The sequence below is a fragment of the Myotis brandtii genome, unplaced genomic scaffold, assembly GCF_000412655.1.
Source record: "Myotis brandtii unplaced genomic scaffold, ASM41265v1 scaffold1234, whole genome shotgun sequence".
Classification (NCBI taxonomy): Eukaryota; Metazoa; Chordata; class Mammalia; order Chiroptera; family Vespertilionidae; genus Myotis; species Myotis brandtii.
The window spans coordinates 515,176-522,627 of record NW_005354309.1 but is presented as its reverse complement, the minus strand read 5'-3'; the positions used below and the strand labels follow the sequence as shown (position 1 = coordinate 522,627).

Here is a 7,452-nt window from a genome sequence, read left to right as displayed (position 1 = left end):
TCCCGCATGTCCTGGCCCTCGTCTTTCCACGGCACCGGCAGCAGTGGCGCGGGCGGAGGCAGCTGCAGGCGGTAAGACTACCGGCGATGGACGCGCGCGGAGCGGATAGGCGCCCAGGAATGATGCAACTCGCCCCGCTGGCCGCAGGGGGCGCTGTAATGCGGCTGGGGGTCAGTGTGACTGGCGGAGGTAGGGGTAGGAGAGTTCTACTGCGGGAGTAGCTGGGACCCGGCCCCTGGTAGTGCACTGTACCCGAGGATTACTGAAGCCCATCCTCGGGTTGACTTAGGGGGGCCATGCTGCGTGTGGCAATAACAGGGTCTGGGTTGAGGGCTGCAGCTTTAGGGGTCTGTATCCCTAATTGGTGGCAGTGCAGGACAGTGGCTAGGCTGGGCACCACTTCAAGGGACTTTCCTGGAAGCACTGTACTGAAAGCTAGATTAACTGTGTTGGGGATGTCCTAGGGGCACTCTTTTAGGGGGGCACCTGCTAGGACCAGTGTTTCTTCCAGGCTGAGGGGCTCTCAGGGTCCTAGGGGGTGGAGGACTATATGGAATGGGGGTATTTGTGGACTCACCCTGCAGCAGATGGAGTAAGAAATCCAGAGAGGGCCTCTTTGCGGAGCACGGTGTTGGGGGCTGTGTGCTAGATGGAGCCCCCTTCTCAGGGCAGGAGAGAGTTAGGTTCAGTAGCTGTGCAGGGGTTGCATAGTCTCAGCACAGGGTGAAGGGACCCTTGCCTCCCCTGGTGACAGTGCTAGTGAGGGGGTGTGTTGGGCTGTCTCTGACTGTATCCTCTCCCTGACCTGACATTGCTCCAGCTGTTGGGGTATGACCAGCTGTGGCTGCCTTGGCTGGGTAGGGCTTTTGAGGTCCTGTGATTGTAACCTGGGACTGTGTGGCCTCCCAGGACAGTGATTTTGTGACTGTGCTTCTGGGACGGTGACTGTGACTGTGCTACTGGAATACTGTGACTGTGGCTGTGTGTGCTCCCCGGGTGTGGTAATTGTGTTACTGACGGTGTTGTTGGGATGCTGTGAGTGTGCCTGCTCCCATTACAGTGATCATGACAGTGAGTGTGTGTGCTGCTGGGACAGCGACTGTGACCATGTGCATTCCTGGGGTGCAGTGAGGGTGGCACTGCAATGTGTACACTCCCAGGACAATGTGATTGTGTCAGCAGGACTGTCTGTTCTCCCTGAGAAACTGAGATTGAGACATTGCGGCGTGCTCTCCGCTGCCCGTGTGCCCCGTGTCCGGGAGTCAGTGCTCTGACTTTCGGGTGTGTTCCTGAATGCCTGATGTGCTGTCCTCTACCCAGCTGGTGTTCTGATGGTGCTTGAGGTTTGACTGTGTGCGCTCTGGTGGCATGTGTGACTGACAGCTGTGACTGTGCGGTTTGCTTGCCCCCCCTGAGTACCCCTTTGTTTGGAACATCACTAAGACATTTCAGCCTCTCACTCCAGGAATTCCCAAGGGAGGTCCTTTTAGGCTATTGCCCTACTATTCTAGCTCTGGGGACCTCTAGCAGGCACCATCGCCCCCAAGGCCACCTCCACCCACCTCAATGTGGGACACATCCAGCCATAGAACCTTTTCCCAGGAAGCGATTGTCATAGGCTCCACACGCAGCCTGCTGTTTCCCAAAGGGAACTGAGAGGAGCTGAAGGAAAACAAAACTGAATCAACAGGAAATGCCAAGACCAAGGGCAGCACGCCAGCGGTCACTGTCCTGAGAGACCAGGGAGGGGGTGGGGTGCAGTAGGAGGAACTGGACCCTAACCCCTTTTTTTTAATCTTTAAATTCTTTATTAGTTAAGGAATTACAAATGTGTCCTCATTCCCCCCCATTAACCCCCATCCCCCCCCCATGGACCCTAACCCCTTTTAAGGCCCCCCACTAGGACTCCTGCTAGACTGGTCCCTGGGGTATTGACTCTCGGGGGACGGGGACCGTGAATAGTGCTAATAATCATCATCTTAGTGGCATCTGTCTCCTAATGGCTCGCTCTTGGGCGGGCTCCATGTGGGGGAATTTTTCACAAGTCCTCATCCCCTGTGCCTTTTGAGGTATTCCTGTTGGACAGATGGGGAAACAGGCTTAGAATGGCAAAGACCCTTCTTTTTGCCCAAGCTCACATAACCAGGAAATGGTAGAGCTGAGATGCCCATACAGGGTCTGTCTGACGGCCTGTGTGTCCTGGCACAAGGCCTTGCCCTCTCTGAGCCTCAATTTCCCCATTTGTAAAGTGGGACTGTTGTCAGCACTGCCCTCTGGGGGTCGCTTTAAGAGGTCTGTGAGATTGGGGATGCGTGTAAAGGACTTAACATAGTGAGTGCTCAGTAGCTAGTTACTCAGGGACCTGGATTCCAGAGCGGAGGTGGGGCCTGCATAGAACCTGCTCCTCCAGGATGGGAAGAAAAAACAGGAACCTCAACCACATCCCTCAGAGGCTCAGGTTTCTGTTTCACTGTGGCCTGTGTAGCCTCCAGGGGCTGTGGCAGGAGGGAGGGCATTGGTGCCAGGCAGAGGGAGGAAGGGGGAACTGAGAGGCCTCCCATGGGAACCTTGCTTTTTAGAACGTGCCTTCTGCCAGCCAGTTCTCCAGACAGGGGGTCTTACCAGTGCACACACAGGGGTTCCACCACTTCCCACGTTGGCGTTCATGCAGCCACCACAAAGGGGGTCCAAAGAGCCTTCCAGACTTGAGTCATAGGAACCCCCAGGGAGAGGGCCCTGCCCCCATCCGAGATGGCATCCTCACCCCACAGCCCCCTCCGGACCTGGGGATGTATGAGACTGTGCTCCTGGCGCCCTGCGGGGCTGAGTCATGGCACCGCCACGATCTGTCAAGAGGCAGATGGAGCTGGAGGAAGAGAAGGACTCTGGTGGTTGGGGGCGGGGGGCGGGGGGAGCTTGCCTTAATTGAGAGTGGAGCCAACGTATCGACTGCCCCACTTTGCGCCCTCAAACATTCCCCACCGAGGGGGTCGCTGCCTGGCCCCAGGAAGGGGTGGAGGCAGCCCGACTGGGGTCTCTCTCTGGCCGGTGGTCTCTGTGCCCATTTGGGTCCTCGCCTCCCCTTGTCTCTGGCGCTCCCAGGTCCCTGGATGTGTGCTGGGAGCACATGCCTCCGCGCGCCCCCTGCTGGACGACGGAAGAGGCACAGGCAGGCTAAGTGCGCTCAGAGTCCGGACCTGCCGCTCGCACTTGTCCCTGAAGAGCAAAGTCGCCGCCGCCGCCACTGCCGCGGCGCCCCGTATTATTATTTCATGCTTATTGAGCGCCTCGGAATGCGGGCGCCAAGCCGGCCGACCGCAGGCTACCGATGAGGTCTGCTCCTTCCCCGGGTGGGTGGGACCAGGCCGCCATCCCCATCCTCTATCCTGCAGCCGAGCGCGTTGGACACCGCCGCCTGGCGGATAGAGAGGAACTTGGCGGAAAAGTTGAGAACCCGGAGCTCGGTCTGGCCGCGGGCTTGTCCACATCCACGTCAGGGCCTCCTAACACCAACTTGCGTTTTAACTCCCAGCATCTTTGGCTTTCCATTCCCGCCGAGGAAACAGAGACGAAGTGGCTTGTCCAAGGTCACACAGCCAGGAGGGGCGGGATTGGGGTTAAAAACCAGGTCTCCTCCGCTCCAGACCAGTGGGTGAGATTCAGATTGTGCCCCTGCCCTTTTGCTCTGTGTGACCTGGGGCCAGAGATCAGGCCTCTCTGGGCCTCCGTTTTGTCATCAGCAAACCGGCTGAATAAGATCTGCCGTGTTAAGGCTGAGATGGCTGACATCAGGTCTGGGCGATCAAGAGCTGGTGTTTTGAGAACTGCACTTCCTTAAAATGACTTCAGCAAAGAGAAAGGGGGTGTTCTCCACATCACAAGCCCAGGCCCTGGCTGCCAGGGTGTCCCCTCTTTAACCAGTAACAGGTTGACTGCAAGCCCCTCTGAGTTGCAGAAACCAGAGCTTTGGGTCTGCAGGAGCCACAGACTGGCAGGGTGAGGACAGAGTTTGGGTGGGGAGGGGAGCATCTGGACCCACTGTTTTCACTCTCGAGTAAAAAGTTCAAATCCAGCCTTTGCCCTTGACTTGTGACCTTGGGAAAGGACTTAACCATCTGAATCCCAGTTTCCTCATCTGTAACAGGGCTATTGATGGAGGATCTTCAGGCTGTGACATAAGATATAAGAGACAGATGCAGGCTGTGGCTCCAGTTCTCAGACTAGTGGGTGAGGAAGACATAGCAAATAAAGGAATAATGATAATTCCAGATGGTAACACATGGGACATGAAGAAAAGAGGGACCCTGGGGACAGGGAAGGCCTTTCTGTGGAGATGACATTTGAGCAGAGACCTAAATGAAGTGAGAGGGGGGATGGTATGTGGCTGCCTGAAGGATGAGGGTGATAAGCAGAGGGAACAGCCAGTACAAAGTTCCTGAGGTAGGAATGTGTCTGATATGTTGGAAGAAAAGTAGTGAGCAAGGGGTGAGTGAAGGAAAATGAAGCAGGGAGGAGATGGGGCAGCTTGTGTCAGGGTCTTGCAAGCTCGGTCAAGGTTAGCTTCAGACCTCAGTTTACCTCTGACTTCCTAGGAAGGGACAAAGTTCACTGGGCTGGAAGGGAACTGACCTGTGAAGGACCTAGTGGCTAAAATTCCAGTTCTTAGAACCAGACAACTGAATTTATAACCCAGGTCTGTCCCTTCCGAGCTGGGTGACCCTGGCCAAGTCAGTTCCCCTCTCTGGGCCCTGGTTTTCCCATCTGTGAAATGGGCCTGTAAGGGATCTATTCCCAAAGTCTGATGTGCGGGATCAGCAAAACAATTCAGGGAAGTCTAAGGGCAGGTAAACGTGAATGTCTTTCCTAGTTCTGTTTGTACTTGGACCAAGAGGTACTGGTGGCCAGTGATGGGTCTTCATGAGTTTAGAGCAGGAGTTCTCAGCTAGAAGCAATCTGTCCCCCCAGGGGACATGTGGCAATGGCTGGAGACATTTTAGTTGTCATGACTGAGAGGGTGCTTTTGTCATCTAGTAGGTAGAGGCCAGGGATTCTGCTTCTACTACAAGGACACAGGACTGCCCCTCCAGGACAAAAGATTAACAGGCACCAAATGTCAGTAGTGCCCAGGTTGGGAAACCGTGCATTCCCAATGAGATGATATCACCTCCTTGGGTGTAAAATTTGGTTGTTGGGGTGGATGTTTAAAAAAAATTTATATACAGCTCTGGCCAGTGTGGTTCAGTAGTTAGAGCGTCAGCCTGCACACTGGAGGGTAGAGGGTTCAATTCCTGGTCAAGAGCAGTACCTGGGTTGGAGGTTCCATCCCCAACCTCCAGTCGGGCATGTGTGAGAGACAACCAATCAATGTGTCTCTCTCACATTGATGTTTCTCTCTCTCTCTCTCTCTCTCTTTCTCTCTCTCTCTCTCTCTCTCTCTCTCTCTCTCTCTCCTGTCTTCCCCCCCCTCCTTTCCACTCTTACTAAAAAAAAATATGTACAAAGCCCCCATATTCACACAGTACATAAACAAATATACAGTATGTCTGTGGTATTAGCATTTTATGGAGGAGGTGAATGGGGATGTCTAAAAAGGCTACTCCTTAGGGAAGCAATAATAAAATACAGGGTGACAAACACTGGTCTAGAGCCTGGATCAGCCACTCACTGACTGTGACTTGGAACAGGTTGTGTCCCCCCAAGATTCAGTTTTCCCATCTGTAAAGTAGGGACAGCACTAGTATCACTTTGCAGGTGTTTTGTGAGGATTAAATGACATCATGACTAGAGGCGCTGAATCTCAGGAAGCATTCTGAAGGTTTGTTGCTATGATCAGCATCATTATCATCATCATCACTGGCTAGTACAGCGGCTGGCACATTATAAGCTCTTCATAAATGTGTTGTCAAATAATAATTGTAACTAGCATTTAGTGAGTGCTTACTACGTCTAGAACCTTTGTCCATCCATGAGATGTGTAGTATTATACCCATTTTACATATGGGAAAACTGAGGCTTAGTGAAATGAAGTGACTGTCCCAAGGTCAAATGACTAAGTGCCAGAAGCCAGACAAGCCTGAGCCATCTGACTCTAGGCCCCGTGACAGTGGAGTCAACAGGTAGAAAGGTATTTACAGAGGTGGTAGCCTAAGACAGAGATTTGCCCACTTATTTAAAACAAGCTTTCCCAACCCCTAAAAGCCACAAACACGTCGGAGTAAGCTCCAGAATCATAACCAGTTGCCTGACTTTGTTCAAGGGTGTTCACCTCTCTGACTCTCAGTTCCCTCATCCGTGAAAGGGGGTAATGAGCCCCCCAGAGTCAAGTGGTTGGGCATGCCGAGCCACCTGGGGTGGTGGTGGGAGAAAGTCCCTATGCCTGCGCGGGAGTCAGCACTGAGGCGAGGCTGGGTTCTTGGGGCCACCTAATGAGCTGTGGGGGCCCCAATTCTAAGGGTGCCTCGGAAATTCTAAGGAGTGTCTTGGGGCTGTGAGCACACTCAGATCTCCTAGGGATGTCATAAAATAAGGGAGGTATTCTGGTGGGTTACCAAGGATATGGTGCATCTTGATTCTGGGAGTAGCCTAGGGTTGTAGAACTGTCTTAGAAGTTGTGGAGGAATCTAGTTGTACCCCTGGGTTTTGGGGGCACCCCAGGATTTTTGTGGCATCTCCATGTTATAGGATCACCTCCTGAGTCTAAAGGTACTCCTGAGATTATGAGGGGAGGTCTCTGAATTTGTAGGAGCATCTCCGGGATGCTGTGGAGCCACTCAGGGGTTGGGGGACCAACGAGGGACGGTGGAAGCATTCTGGGGTCTGGAGGGACCCTCGGCTTTGAAGCCTCTCATACCCATGTCTGTGGGAATGGTTAGTGACTAGAGGATTCCAGTGGTACTCTGGGGGTCTCTGCATGATTCAAAGATGGTGGGAGTGTTCTAAGGGGTGTGGGGACATCTGGGGAACTGTAACAGTGGTTCTGGGATCTAGGTGAAGGGGTTTCTCAGGGGTTCTCAAAGCACCACTGTCATTTGTAGGTGCATCCTGGGACTCTTGGGGTGCCCCCGAGGTTTGTGAGGATGTCTCACCAACAATGAGGACACTACTAGGGGGCATCTGGGTAGCTTTGGAAGTGTCCCCAGGGGTCTGTGGGGGCCCTCTCCGAACCCAGGGATTTGGGGGTATCCTTGGGTTGTGTGGGGGCATCTCGGGGATATTGGGGGCACTCTCTGGAACTGTGGAGGTGGCTGAGGAACGTTGGGACGCCCCTGAAGTCTGTGGGGTCTCGCAATACCGCAGGAAGTTGTGAGAGCACCCCAGAGATTTTGGGGGCGTGCCAGGTGTTTGTAGAGATGCTTCCGGAGATTGTGAGGACAACTGAGGGACTGCGGGGGCGGGGGCCCTGAGGTCTGTGGGGTGTCCCCGCTGCAGCCCTGCGGGCGTCCCCTCCCGCCC

At 54.1% G+C, this 7,452-nt stretch overlaps 1 protein-coding gene across 2 annotated transcripts in view; it reads left to right on the top strand.

Moving 5' to 3' along the window:
* Positions 1-6: 6 nt before the first annotated feature.
* Positions 7-7,452, top strand: part of PDE4A (phosphodiesterase 4A, cAMP-specific) — a 42,997-nt gene continuing 35,551 nt past the window's right edge. For both annotated transcript variants that reach the window (XM_005859180.2, XM_014533959.1), the window contains exon 1: positions 7-71. The gene's annotated coding sequence lies outside the window, so the exon portion shown is untranslated. The remainder of the gene's footprint in view (positions 72-7,452) is intronic.